The following is a 15588-nucleotide window of genomic DNA, read 5'->3' on the forward strand; positions in this document are numbered from 1 at the left end:
GGTAACCAGTAGATTTCACCAGAATTTGTAGCTGACGGTGATATTAACACATGGAAATCACACTAGATGTAACACAGGGGAGCTGAGAGCTACCAAGGCACGTTTGTATCAAGATACTCTGCAGTTAAGCTGTTAAACACGCTCCTGAATAACTAGCTGGCTTTGCACACGTTTTGTAAAACAGGCATCGTTATTTACCGACTTGCCTTTTTGTTACCCCAATGCATTATTTTACACACAGAGCTCAAAATTTGCATTTTTATCTGTGCCCTAATTGGTTAGACATACATACAGCTCTTTTAATATTCACTTACTCTCCCCCATACTTTTCCTTCTTCATCCTCATCCATCCCCGAATCACCTGTTCCCAGGTTACCAAGTTCTAATATAGAAATAGAGTGTGCAGCTTCTACAGTTGCTAGAAGTGGGTTAGGCAGGTGTTTGATGCAAAATGACCCATCAAGGACTATAGTTAGTAGAAGGGAGAGGGGAGACAGGTATCAGGTTTCCTGTTGGAGGGGAATTGTATCCTGAATGGTACTAATTGCCGTGAATCAAGCTCAATGTTTCAACAACAGCTAGTCACACCTGCACAGTCTCCTCCCATGTCTTATAACTGGTCCAGCAGTTAAATAGCTGTAAAGCACTGTCTCCCTGTCTCATTTCCCCTGAGTTCCAACAGCAATAGTAGCAATAGCAGCTGTAGAAGCGGCAGCCAGAGATAGGCAGGGCTGTTGCTTGCAGCCGCTGCATGGCGGATTGCCTCGTCGACACACACATACACACACACACACACACACACACACACACACGCACAGATTTCCAATATCAGCGCATCTTGATATCAATCAAGGACTCAAAGACAGGAGAGAAGAGCATTAGTCATGGACAACAGGTATTTCATCTCTGACAAATTCCTCCTGATGCTTGTTGGTTTGGATAATAAAATAATCATTCTTGATACCTAGCTTGAGTGGGAGACTGGAGGTGGCCGCGATAGAGGAGGGGGGAAGTGGGAGGAGTGAGGGGTGGGGAAGGGGACTGCCAAAGCTGACTTTCAGGCTCCGGAAACCTACATCTTTCAGCCTCCGCTGTTTTTGAGTTGCAAATTGTCAGGAACCGGGGGATTGCAGGCAGCCCTTGTGGTTGACTGGAAATCGATTTCCATCTCTCAGACACTAGTTAGAATGGGCTGTGTGTTCTGGAAGGGGGTGGAAGTAAGGAGGAGGAGGTGCTGTGAGCAGAGTTCTTGAAGCTCCACTCCTCTGGGGAAGCCGAGCCGTGAGGGGGACTCCTGACTGAGCGGAGCGTGTGAATTGGAAAGGATCCTGCTAGCTGGCTAGTCCCAGTTCCTCTCCAGAAAAGCAGTTGCTCTGGCTTCAGAGATGTGCCTAGCCTTCGCCTGCATCACACTGCAGTAAGTTCAACTCGACACGGTTGGCAGTTTGAGTGGCTTCTGGGTATGTAGTGCGGGGGAAGGGAAGCTGACAAGAAATGGTGAGGAAAGTTAGAAAAGCAGAGCTTTGAATTCTCCATGAGATATTAAATCGGTTTGTCTCCTTGACTCCTGTCCTAGTTACGGTATAGTCGAGTTACTCTCAGTTATTGGCAGACAGAGACCGCTTGTTGGTTAGGTCTGCAAGAAGCACCCTGTTCTTGGTGATTTTTGGCAACAAAACTGGTACATGCATTCTAGATTTAATTACAAGAGTGGGCTTCTGAAAGTTACTAACAGATAGCAGCTTGCATTTTCAACAGAAAATTTGTAAACAGGTTGGCTTAGATCTTCAAATGCCCAGTTAATTAAGTTTCATTCCAGACTTGTTCCTAACCTGTAAAGAAGCAATCAAACAAAACAGAAGTCTTTGATTTACTTCATTAAATTAAAATAAAATGTGAAGTAGGTCTTTAGATAATTGCTAGGCAACAGTCGAGGCGAGACTGATGTTATGATAAACACTCAAGTACTCTTTAGTGGGTGCAGGATTCCCCCAGTTTCTTACTACTGCAATCATCTCCTCCACTTGCTAAATGGTGCCTTCCTTGTGATTTCTAAGTGGTGTTTTTTTACATAGATGGCTTTATACTTAGAAACAAGCTGCATGGTGTTCACTGGCAAAAAGTGAGGCTTAAAAAACTTTTTTAAAAATGACTTCTACTGGTGGCTCAAATTGCAGATAACCAACTTTTAAAAGGAGGTAAAAACAGGTCAGCAAAGGCCAGCCCATTGTAAAGCAAATGACCAAATGAATGTGAATGCAGGCAGAATACTAAAGGTCTTCTTCAGGAAGGAAACTAGAAATAATTAATCTGAAAACGTTGGGGTAATTCTAACCAGGTCCTCTTTTACACTGACTAGATTTTTATAATGGAGAAAAAAACGGGAATCACTTAAGCAGAAAGAATATGTCACAAAAATACTAGACTTAGCCACAGGATCACTGAAGAAAATACTATATTACTATAGTTTTCTCCAAGAAACATTAATGGAAAAACAGAGATTATCTAAAACAGAGTCCAGGATTTTTAGCTGAACACTTTCATGTGTACTTCCATAAATTCTATAGGTTAAAAGGGTGTCAAAACTTAGGAAACAACTATTGTGAAATGCAAAGTAATCTGAAATTCTCCATAATTAGAAAAGAGGAAACTAAAGGTCAGTCTCCTCCAATTATTTCAGTTTTCAGTTGTGTTAATCTTTTTCTAACCCACCTAATCTTGATTATTTTATTAAAAACATATTCTGAATATAATACGAATTACTTTGCCTACTCATCTTGGAGATCTCCAGATATATTTGTGTTATTATTGAAATATCCAACTTTTTAAAGGTAACCCATTCCACACATGCATAATTTCTTGGTGCAAAAAACTGTCCGTATGACTTAGTAAATCACCAAGTCAAATGTAATCCAGGGGATATATTTGTTATGATAGTGCATGCATGATGGTGGTTAAAATTTTTAGCAAAAAAACAAACAAAAAAAAAGAAAATGAAACATCTATACAAAGACTAAAAGAACATGTTTGGAGTGAGTTTGCAAGCAGTTCCCTGCTACTCTAGAATAAATCACTACCTGAACCTTAAGAATTTAGCTAAAGAGAAGAAAAATCAGGCTGAGAGCCTGATTGGAATTGATAAGAATTTAGGTTGGATAGGAGTTTGTCAGAAGTTCTTTAAAGATAGAAACTTAGGTAGGTGGCATTGAGTTTCGGGAATACCTTGGCTTCATATTTTGGTTGTCCTGCTGGTAAACAAACCTCATGTTATATCTGAGGAGAAGATTTCCAAAACCATTTTTGAAATAAGTAATTATTTTAAAGTTTAAAACATTGGTAAGTTTTGCTGGAACAGTGTCTGAACTAGACGAGTATCCTGTGACTCATGCTTTTCCTTGCACACTTGAAAGAAGGAAGACTTGTGGCCAGACAAGCCAGACAAAGATCAGCTGGTCCCTCCGTCTAATTCTGCCTACTAATCATGACTGTGATGTTGATACATAAGCTTGAAATGACATTTTAAGAATATCATTTCCTGGATGCTTATTTTCCTGGCTACAGGAACAGAACTGGAACAGAACTGTGCTTATGTATGCTTGATACTCTTGCATTCTTCTCTTAAGAGTAATACCTTTAGCTTAGAAGCATCTGTCTGCAGGAAGCTCTAGATAAACTATTGAAGAAACGTCTTCCTATTGCCCCTCTCCTATCTATGGCATTTTCTTTCTCTTGTAAAACACCAACCTAAAATATGACCTCAAGTAAGAATCCCATACACCTGTTCACCCTTAGGTATTTTATCTATCTATCTATCTATCTATCTATTTATTTATTTATTTTTGGCTGTGTTGGGTCTTCGTTGCCGTGCACGGGCTTTCTCTAGTTGCAGTGAGCGGTGGCTACTCTTTGTTGCAGAGCACGGGCTCTAGGTGTGCGGGCTTCAGTAGTTGGGCTACGTGGGCTCAGTAGTTGTGGCTCGCGGGCTCTAGAGCACAGGCTCAGTAGTTGCGGCACACAGGCTTAGTTGCTCCATGGCCTGTGGGTTCTTCCTGGACCAGGGCTCGAACCTGTGTCCCCTCTGTTGGCAGGCAGATTCTTAACCACTGCGCCACCAGGGAAGTCCCCACCCTTAGGTATTGACTGGTTACCACTGCAACTCCTTGATAACTCCTTGGATTATTTGCATGTATGATTTTCTCACCACACAATGCATGACTAGTTCCTAGTTACTGTGAGTGCACAAATGCCAGGCCCTAGGTTAAGCACTTTGTTTTTTAATTGAAATGTAGTTCATTTACAATATTAGTTTCAGGTGTACAACATAGTGGTTCAATATTCCTATGATTACATTCCATTTAAAGTTATAAAATACTGGCTATACTCCCTGGACTGTATATTACATCCTTGTATTTTATTTATTTTAAACGTAGTAGTTTGTATCTTCCCCTGTCTTGCCCCTCCCAAGGTTAAGCACTTTAAATATGTTTTCTCATTTATGGGATAAAAGCTACAGGAGGGAGATGGCATGCTCTCCCATTTATAAGAAATTCAACCCCAGAGGGAACAAGCAAATTACCTAAAACAGCATATTTAGTAAATGGTGGGCTAGGATTAGCCCCCAAGTGTGACTAGCTCTAACTCTTAGTGACTTTGCCACATTGTTTTATTAAGATGGTACTCTACCATGGATCAAGTGGAATGAGCCTATTGTTTTGCGGATGGCGTGGGTTGAGAGTGCTTGAAAAATTGTATCAGTCAGGAGAGAACTCCCAGCTGTACTGACACCCAAGATTGGATCTACCTACATAGGAGCCTAAATTGACTCTAGATCCAAACGTGGCATACTTTGCAATTACAATTTCAGTGTTCTGCTGTGGCTTCGTGAACCTTGGCAGTAAAGCTGGGGCATCTTTGCTGGGACGAAAGATGATGGAGTTATTGTGGGAGTAAAATAAAGAGATCGCATGGCGGGAGGCTGGGACGAGAACTTGTCCAGATTCTGTGTTCCAAGGGACTCTAGGAAACAGCCTCTTCGGGCTATGTGTGGGGTGGAGATTTTTAAAAACACACATGAAGCAGAGACTCAGAATATCTCCTTACATAGGTCTGATTATAAAAATTAGATTAGCTTGTTTTCAGATAATCTCCTTTGTGTGTGTGTGTGTGTGTATGTGTATGTGTATGTGTATGTGTGTGTGTGTGTTTAAGAGGAAAAATGATGATTCAAAGGAAAGTAGGGAGAAAGGCCAGATGATGACTGAAGAGGTAAAACAGTGCTTGGAAATATTACTGGTTCTTGCATAATCACTTTCTGAAAATTTGCCAGGAAATGAAAGGCCATCTTTAAGTGGTGAGGATAAAAACAAAATAGTTCATTTAGGTAAAATTCGAGTGTTAAGGAGAATAGCGTGAATACTGTCATTTGTCGTCTTATCACAGAAGACAAATACTAACAAGGAATAAAATGAAAATGTTATGGGCATAAGCCAAACAATATTTTAAGATTGGTCTTTCTCAGCATGCTAAATTTAAACAGATGAAATTCTTTTTCAAGTATTATCTGAGTCAACAGTTGGAAATGAAGAATTTGCCTTTTAGCAGGGAGTCTGTATTGCATTGTAAATTTGAAACAGTGTCCTTGACTCAGTTATTTCATATTGGCAATAAGCCAATCACTACAGATCAAGGAGCACAAAAGCTCTCATCTTCAAAATCAAAATATATTTATACTTTTGTACATGCTCCATAAGGAAAGTTGATGCTACTGAGCTATTATTGTCATAGATCTGGATGGCAAATACATTCACATTGTCAGCCTGATTCTTTCTCTTTTCTCTTGTCATTTGTGACACTGCAGGTCGAGGTTAGAAGTAGTTAGTTTCAAGGGTTGGTTTTTGAATGTGGTGCTTTGGCTCTCTTGCCCTCATAGTTTAAAAATAATGATAGTAACTTTATTGTGTGCTTACTACATGCCAGTTGCTTGTATAAGCATCTTGGGCATATAATCTTGAAAACACTCGTATGTGATAATCCTATTATCATCATTATTTCCATTTTATAAGAGGGAAAACTGAGGCGTACGAGGGTTAAAGGACTTACCACCCACAGTTAGAAATTAGAATTGAGCTGGGACATGAACCAGGCAGTCTGGCCCTAGAGCCCATGCTTTTAACCAAAAGGCTCCAAGTCTACTCTTAACTATCACTGGCTTGTTATGTGATTTGGAAATAAGCTACGGTGCAAGCTATTTGTTCACCTCTTTTGTCTCTGCTTACACCTATCTCTGTCTCTATAACTTCTTTCTGGACACCCAGATCCCTCTGCCCTCAGTCTGTTAGGCTTTACCTGATGATGCATCTGTATCCCTTAAGCTTCTGCTCTAGCATCATGACCTTCTTGAATTCTATTTGTATTCTACCACTGGCCCAACTGTCCTTCTCTGTGGTTCCACTGAACTGTGTGCTTGACTTTAAAATTGAATATGCCACAGAAGGTTGAAATAATCTTATCTACACTGAGGAAGGAAACAAAATATTTTTTTATCTCTGGGACTTCAGTGCTGGGCCTAGTGTCTAATACATTATTAGAGTTCAATAAACACTTCTTTTATAAACAATTCAAAGCTCTAATTCAATTCTCTGAAGAAATAAGGAGTTCTACTTTCACAGGCTTTACCCCCCAAAAAGACTAGAGAATGGTCTTTCAAATGCAAGTTAAAAGGTCTGAGCCACATAGTATATTTTAATACATTGAACTCATAATTAGTATAAAATTACTCAAAAGACATTTGTCACCCTCTCTGGTATTGCATATCTAGAGTATAGGAGATAACGTTTTAGAATATGACAGATGGCATACTTATTTCCAAATCATAATATTGAAACTTTTAGTGATATCTAATTTCTGGACCAATGTATCTTTAAGGGGGAAAAACGAATATTAGCATAAATTGTTCATTAAAGATGTTTTGCTCTGTGGGACAATAAAGTTGTGAAACAGTGCTTTTTGTAAATTGTTTCCTGAACTCTTATTTCTTTTGAGGAAAAGTCCTGAGAGTTTGATTCAGTCATAGCTGAAAAATATTGAGTCATATCAGTGAGCAGACATTAGAAACTTGACTACCACTAGAGAAAAATGAAGAAATGGTGGGAAAAATCAATCCCCATTTCCCCTCCCCCAAAAGAACCTTTTTCCGTTTATGGGATAATTTGGGTTTTACTTATTAATGACTTTGTAAATTTCTTTCAGTAAGTATTCAAGTATTATAACAATGCGACTGGATAGACGTCATGTAAGGTTTTCCAAAATACAATATCTTTATTAAAGGTGTCATCTTAGGTCAAATAATTCTATGTTAGTCTCTTTCCAATCCACGTGAATTAGTTATGAAATATGAAATTATAACCAGGAAAAGGACAGATGGACGGAAAAGTGTGGTAGCTATTTAAAATCTCTTTGAAATTCCATCAACAGACTAATCTCAGGATGAGGTTACCCCAGTGAGGTAGCTAGGCCTTCTTTTGTAATGTAAGTACAATTACATTTAAAGAATCTCAGCTTGTATCATGTGTTTTTTTTTTTTTAATTTTTTTAAAAAATCACTTTCTTTATTTATTTATTTTTGGCTGTGTTGGGTCTTTGTTTCTGTGCGAGGGCTTTCTCTAGTTGCGGCGAGTGGGGGCCACTCTTCATCGCGGTGCGCAGGCCTCTCAGTGTCGCGGCCTCTCTTGTTGCGGAGCCCAGGCTCTAGAGGCGCAGGCTCAGCAGTTGTGGCTCACGGGCCTAGTTGCTCCGCGGCATGTGGGATCTTCCCAGACCAGGGCTTGAACCCATGTCCCCTGCATTGGCAGGCAGATCCTCAACCACTGCGCCACCAGGGAAGCCCTTGTACCGTGTTTTGATGATTCATGATGAAGGTGTGGAGAAATTGACTCCGTGTATAATTTCTCAGTATGCAAAGATGCTCGTTTGAATTTCATCATTCCATTCTTAGACACTGTGATATAGAGCTTAAACTTATTTTTTGTGTTCAGATTGCCTGGCCTCAAATCTTTACTACTTGTATGACCTTGAGCAAGTTTTACTTAAATCCCATGCTTTAGATTTCTCTTTGAAAAGTAGGGAGAAAGGAAGATGATACCCATTTCGTAGAATTACATGATTTAATCATGTAAGGGGCTGAGAACAGAAGGGACATAATAAATAAGCAAAAGTATTAGCTATTTATTTATTTTAAAATTTTATTTATTTATTTATTTATGGCTGCATTGGGTCTTCGTTGCTGCGCGTGGGCCTTCTCTAGTTACGGCGAGCGGGGGCTACTCTTCCTTGCCGTGCGTGGGCTCCTCATTAAGGTGGATTTTCTTTGTTGCGGAGCACCAGCTCTAGGCACGCGGGCTTCAGTACTTGCGGCATGTGGACTCAGTAGTTGTGGCTCGCGGGCTCTAGAGCGCAGGGTCAGTAGTTGGGACACACGGGCTTAGTTGCTCCACAGCATGTGGGATCTTCCTGGACCAGGGATTGAACCTGTGTCCCCTGCATTGGCAGGTGGATTCTTAACCAGTGTGCCACCAGGGAAGTCCCATTAGCTATTTATGGTTTCCTGTTAATTTGGGATATTGCCTCAGGTAAAGAAGGAAGTATCAGTAGCAGAGAAAATGTTCTAAATGAAATCTAAATCTATAAGTAGTTTTCGTTTTAGTTTTATATTAATAAAAATATGACTCATAAAATCTATTAAATGTTACAATAAACACCCTCTATATAGTGTCTTCTTTACTTACTCTTTTGCCCAAAAGGGTTTTATTGAATTACAAAAGAATGATAACAGTTAACAGAGAATAATTAGATAACACATGAAAACACCCCTCAGGAGAGTGGCTGGCACACAATCAACCTTGAGAAATTTTAATTCCCCTCCTCTTAAATGAAAAACCTCTTATTAGGGTTTTAGTTTTCTTCCTCTTCTTAAAATTTGGTCACAGCTATCATTTATTTAAGGTACGAAATGATCTTCTGTTTTCATCTATATTGACTACTCTGCTGTTTGTACCCAAGCAGACTGGGAAAATGTGACCTCTTCTGTGAGGACATTTATTACTACCTAGGTCAGCTCCTTTTGAATTATATGAACTGGAAAGGAGGAAGAAACAGAGGTGCTGTGGAGAAGCATTGCAGGATCCTTGCCCTGAAAACAGACTTCAAGCACAAAAGATGAGTTTGTAGTTTATTCAGCAACTTGTTTTGCTGAGACAGAGGATGTAAGGAAATGTTCTTCCTGAGCTTTCGACCAAGGAATCCCTTTGCTGATTCCTTAATGAAAAGAAATAAGAGCTGGAGAATTCTCACTTGCCTGCCTCTCCTAGTGTGTGTTTTAGAGATTGCAAGCAACCCTCAGCTACTTCTGGGAAATTTAAGGTTCAATAGGCATAGTTATTAAAAGCATCACCTTAAGAAACAGAACTACTAACACCATGACACTGTATTCTGTTTCATCCCTCAGTCATGGATGGGCTAGTGTTATTTTCAGGCATGGTGCCAGGCTCAGGGAAGGAAGAGTGAAATAACAGGCAAGTTCCTACAATACTGAACGCACATCAGTGAAAGAGAAAAACACAGAAGCAAACACACTAAACAAGGAAGCAAGAACATGATTTGTTGTTGTTGTTGTAGTAGTAAGTGCTATGAAAGAAACAAAAAGCTGAAATAGAGAACAAAGGTCCTGTTTACTGGAGGACAGACTGGTTTCAAGACTCATAGGAACTACTCCCCCCAGCCATGCTTTTATTCATTATAGAGCAGGTTTCTGGTGTTGACAGTGAGTAGAAGGGGATTATACCCTTGAAGTAATCCTTAAAACCAAAAAAGATGAACTCATGGTGAATCAGAATTTCAGAATTATTGAGCAAAACATTTTCATTCAGTCAAAAACATGACTCCCACATTGCTTTTCCCTTTACCTTTATGTTACAGGACTATTCAGCTTGTGGCAGCTTTAAAAGATTAGAAAAATGCAAGTACTTAATGTTGCTTAGTAACTCCTCTTGCCTGTCATTTTGGGCTGCACATAAACAACTGTAACTTCCCCACACTTGTCCCAAATTACTAGAATCGGGAAAGAGCACACAAGCTGATGAGTCACTTCGCTATCCTGTTGTTCTTAATAAGAGTTCTGATTACCAGGATGGGTTCTTTACTGTTATATAATGTTATCTGCCACACCATATGTCAGAACTTTCTGTTTGGCAAGTAGAGGTTCCTTCCTTGTCACACATTGAAGAAAGCATAGCAGAAAAGTCATTCAGAGGAGGACTGTTGTTTTGTTTCGGGTCCTTGGTTTTAAATGTACTCTATCCAAACTGTATTAGACAATATTTTGTGGGGGTAAAGTGGTAAGTTGTTTGAGCTTCAAGTGGGGATTGTGTCTTGGAGCTCTTAGTGCTTCTGTCATTCAAGCTACCTGTATAAGTGCCTGGTGGCACATTTGGTTTTTAGGTAACAATATTATTTTTATAAGAGCAGTTTCAAAAAATATATAAAATAATGGTTTCAGTGTGGCTGTAATAATTTTTCTATTTTATATGGTTAAATTCTTGAAATTAATAACTTTGTAAAAAAAAGAAAACAATAAGAAGGAAGATCCCACATGCCGCGGAGCAGCTAAGCCCGTGCGCCACAACTACTGAGCCTGCGCTCTAGAGCCTGCGAGCCACAACTACTGAGCCCGCATGCTACAACTACTGAAGCCCTCATGCCTAGAGCCTGTGCTCTGCAACAAGGGAAGCCACTGCAATGAGAAGCCTGTGCACTGCAATGAAGGGTAGCCCCCGCTCACCACAACTAGAGAAAGCTCGCGAGCAGCAACGAAGACCCAACTCAGCCAAAAAAATAATAAAATAAAATTTAAAAATAAATAAATAAATAAAAGATGAGTCAGAGCTATATTGAAGGAATTAGCACCTGTGTCTTACCATTGAGGAGCATGCTGGGTAAAGAGGATGTACCATACCCTCTGGTTCTTTTTTTTTTTTTTCCCTCTGGTTCTTTAACATCTGTTTTGCTGATCCTAATAAGTTAAAATCCAAACTATCGCAAGACATAAGGAAAAAATGTTTGAGGAATACTAATATGTGTTTTAAAAGAAGAAAAGGGGAAGAAATCTTTCTTTATGTAAACATTAAAGTTAAATAGTTTTCTATATTAAGGACTTCTTATAGTTCTTCAGATGCAAGTGTGTGTTAGACTCCCTAGGAGTGGGATTTAGTACAAACTTCCCTGACCTTATTTAATTATAGAATCTCTCCTTCTGGGAGCATCTATTATCTTTGAAAACCCCAGAACACAATTTGTTGTTCGTTGTTGGCGTTCAGTTATTCATTTAAAAAATTTCAAGCATCTAGCATACCTCAGATTAGTAAGTTCTGGGAAGAAAATTATAAATAGAATGTGGCCCTAACATTAAGTAACTCCTGAAATGGGCATTGGAGGAAGACACATAGATATAGAAGTTATAACACAATGGGCTACGTGCAGCAGTAAAAGTAGGTGCAGAGGATTACATGTAAGATTGCTATAGGAGATGAGGAAATAAGAGACAAAAATTAATCACGGATAATTTAGAATTTGAGTTGGATCTTGAGGGAAATTTGGAATTTATCAAAATAAAGGACAATAAAAGCATTTACAAAGATATATTTAGAAAGCATTATTCTTTTACCCTCTTGTGGAAACCAGTACTCCTTTCATTCATCCAGCATAACTCTTGGGTGAACAGTTGGCTACATGAATAAAGAGATGAGGGCAGCAAACAGGGAAAGAGATGTATAAATTTTGTGATACAGATGATAATCCATTCCTTTGGAATAGATAAGAATCTGTGAAAAATAATGTAGAATGAGAAAGAAGATAATTTTAGGAATGAATCTTGATGAATTCTAGTATTTCAGAGTGTATTAGAGTAGATGGGATTGTGAAGGAGGAAAATGAATTGTCACAGAGGAGGAAAACAATAACAGATTTGTGGTATATCAAAGACCAGAGAAAAACCTCCCATAAGAAAGACAAATTAATCATCACTGCCAGATATTGCTGAGAGGTTAATTAAGATGAGGAATGAAAAAAAAAAATCCTTGGATTTGAACACAGAGAGATCATTGCTGATCTTAGCTAATGATGTGATTGGGGTGAAACCCCAATGAAAATGTTTTAAGGATTGAGTAGGAGCTCAGGAAATGGAGAGAGTGACCCATTCAAAAAATCTGTCTATGAAGCTTTTGAAAAAAGATAGAGCTGGTTCTGGAGAATAATAGAATTTTGAGGGAACTTTTTGTCTCATAAAGTGGGAGCTTTTTGAGCATGTTTAAATATGTATGAGAAGTTGAGATAATTAAAAATATAGAAGCTAAAAGGGAATGTTTGATGGGTACTACAGAATGTGGAATTAAATTGGTTTAAAGACATAAGGGATATGAGTTGACTTTGACCAGGAGTAACACTCTCTGTAAAGAAAGAGGAAAGGAAGGAGAAAAAGAGCAATCTGAATACGTGTGCGTGTTTTGTAGTGCTAAATTGAGGACATTTCTGGAATTTAAATTTGCTTTATAGAATTTGTACAAAGTGGAGAAAGTTTGAAGTTTTTGGACAGGGTTGGAGGATTTACTGACCAGAGACATCTACTAGAATCTGGATAATATTGGGGGGCTATTTGAGTTATGAATTTACAATGATAAAAATTTACCTCAATGTGTGACTCCCTTCAGCAGTTCAGGATATGTCATAAGAAAACAGTTTATACAAGATACATTGTTTTATTTGCTTTGCCTTTTATCAATATATCATCATCACCTACCCTCTTTAGTATCATCTGTCATCTTCTTTATTACTCTTTCAAATTTAGAAATCTGGATGACACTTTTTCTTTATATCCCCTGTCTTGATTATGATTGATTAAAGTATATAGGTTGACAAGTCAATTAATACCGTACAGAAATTCCTTAACCACCTTACCTTCTTAGACATTTCACTCTATTCCGTGTTAACCACTGGCCAGTGACTCCATTCCTGATATGGAATGATATTACCTGAAACTTATCATCTTTGAAATGATGAATCATGAAACAATCATCACCTCATTCTCTCTACCTCCCACCAGTCTCCAGTACCTTGAACTACCTTGTTTTCTTCTAGTGATTCTTTTCTCATTCACCCTTGCTGTACTATCCAGGCAAGACCTAGTATACAACTTAAATAACTCTTTTGCCCAAGTCTTTATTCCTTTGTATTCTTTTCTTCCCTTACCTTTTCTCGATTGAGCATTCTGGCTTTGCTTTTTCACTTGGGGTATTGAATGCTATTGAAAATCACAAAACCATGAAAGCTAGTGTCATCATAAATTTGTGATCTCCCATCTTAGTCTGGCCTTGGTAATTCTGAGTTCCCATGTTTAATTTCCCTTGCCATTCTCCACAGCAGCCTTCGCATAAAGCCCTGCCACACATGTACTTTATATTTCCTTAAGAAAAGAAGTGCTTGAGTATCTGTAACCTTTTCCTCTTTGTGTCATTTACATTTTTTTGTATTGGCATTTAAATATTTTAATTAAATTTGGTTTTAATGTAAGAAATATTAATATCCACAATTACTTCAACCCTCTCTCCCATTGCCACCCACCTTCTCTGTACCCTTGCTTTTAGACAAAGCTCCATGACACGGCCCCTCTTTATCTCTTCAGTAATGTCTATTGCCACTCTATCCTCTTCCAATCCAGTGTTCCTTTGACATTAAGCTGCTTAAAATACCCTGTCAGTGTTCCTTTCTCACCTTGCTTGTGTTCCTTTGTGTCTTGAGTTCTTTATTTTCTCAGGGCTTAGAACAGTAGCTGGTACAAAACAGGTACCTAAAAAAAACCACTGAATAAATAAGTGAACTTTGAAAATGCCTCTTTTTTGAGTAGGGACAATGAGTTAACTTGTAAAGCATCTCTCTGGGTCAGTGTTTTTATTCTTGATTCTCTGAAAGCTACTCTTTCTTACCTCCTCTCTGCCTTTTTTCAGTATGGTTCTTACTAATTCTGAACAACTGTCTGTGCTTCAGCATATGTTTTCCCCTTGATACATAATAATAATAAATATGTTTGCTCATTCTGGAGATAATAATCACGTGATTCTGTTGTGAGAGAATGAGATTATTTTTAATTTGACCAAGTGTAGTCATTAGAGCTTTATTTCTCCAAGTTTAGCAGCTTATGTTAGATTTAGGCATTTGTTTTATTTTTGACACATTCTGTGGATTGATTATTGGCATTCAGTTGTGAAACTGCATATAAAGAAGGAAAAGGATCAGGGTTGTTTTTAGTATTTGACAAGAACAAGCACGGAGACTTTGAGGGCTTATAGGAAGTAAACAGAAAGCTAAGAGGTCACATATGTGGAGAGAATAGAAAATAACCTAGTCTGTTTTCCGCGGTGCTTAGTCACTTTCTCAGAGCCTCATTTAAATGATGATGTGCCAATGACAGAAAGAAAATATTTTTCTTAGCCACATCAAATACTTATTATAAGAAATGTGGGAAAATTCTTATAGAAAGCTTTCATTGTGATTTCTAGGCACAATTTATGAGTGAGTGGTCACTTGTTCAGATTCTTGCTTTCCCATAACCCTGTCCACCCTCCATTCTTTCCGTAGAAGCAGATATCAACTAAGAAGATACATGAAGGCATTTTTGGGGGGAAACAGTATTCATGTCAACTTTAACTTTAAGTGGATTTATTCATAGCAGTACACTAGTCTACTTTGCAAGTGTGGATTTTTCACTTACGTGTAGCTTCAGAAATCATAGACTGAGGTTGTCCCTGAAAAAACGGTTGAATTTCTAGTATTTCTCTTCTGTGTACTTTTACCTAAGCAATATAAATAAATAAAGTTAGCTGTGACCTAAAAAAAGTACAGTTAGTCATTTTGCTTAGAACATAATATAGTATGTGCCCTCATTAATTTTATTTGTGGGATTTGAAAAAGTGTAACTTTACAAGGAAGTGAAAACTGTGTGGAAAGAGAAGCCTTTCAACCTGGGAAACTATTAGATTTTAGGATTAGGTAAATTCTCGTAAGCTGATACATCGTTAACGCATATGCTAGATTTTTTTTCTCTTTTTTATTGGGTTTATACATCACTGAAAGAGGTTAATGTATTTCTGTATAATATTTATTCTAGGCCAAACAGGAAAAAAAAGTGGAAAACTAATTTTCAGTTTTGAAAAATGAATTCCTTGTTAGGCCTGAGCTGAAGGTGGCAGAGGTCGTAGAGGTCAAGGTTCCCTCTGTCTTACTTGTCCAGATTCTGCTCGTTCCACCGTTTTTGTTTTTGTCGGTTGGGGGTGGGATTTTATTTTCTTATTTTAAGAGTCTTTTTCTTTCACTTTCCACTTTATATTGCCAAGGGATTAATTACAAACTATCCATTGATGCCTCTGAAGACTTGTTCTTTCTTATACACTGAGCAAAATGGTGGTGGTCTGTTACTACCCAAGGAGTGTTCATTGCCTGTTAGCTAATATGCAATTCTGTTTCTTAAACTGAGTACCGATTTGT

General features: G+C 38.3%; 1 protein-coding gene across 10 annotated transcripts in view; it reads left to right on the plus strand.

Moving 5' to 3' along the window:
* Positions 1-15588, plus strand: part of DGKB (diacylglycerol kinase beta) — a 797684-nt gene that overhangs the window by 82458 nt on the left and 699638 nt on the right. For 7 of the 10 annotated variants that reach the window (XR_010945490.1, XM_067746238.1, XM_067746242.1 and 4 more), the window contains exon 1: positions 1110-1417. The exons of 1 other annotated variant lie outside the window; for it this stretch is intronic. The gene's annotated coding sequence lies outside the window, so the exon portion shown is untranslated. Of the gene's footprint in view, positions 1-758; positions 896-1109; positions 1461-15588 lie in introns of those variants that run through there. 2 more of the 10 variants (XM_067746240.1, XM_067746241.1) reach the window with 2 other exon arrangements.

Source organism: Pseudorca crassidens, chromosome 8, assembly GCF_039906515.1.
Source record: "Pseudorca crassidens isolate mPseCra1 chromosome 8, mPseCra1.hap1, whole genome shotgun sequence".
Taxonomy (NCBI): domain Eukaryota; kingdom Metazoa; phylum Chordata; class Mammalia; order Artiodactyla; family Delphinidae; genus Pseudorca; species Pseudorca crassidens.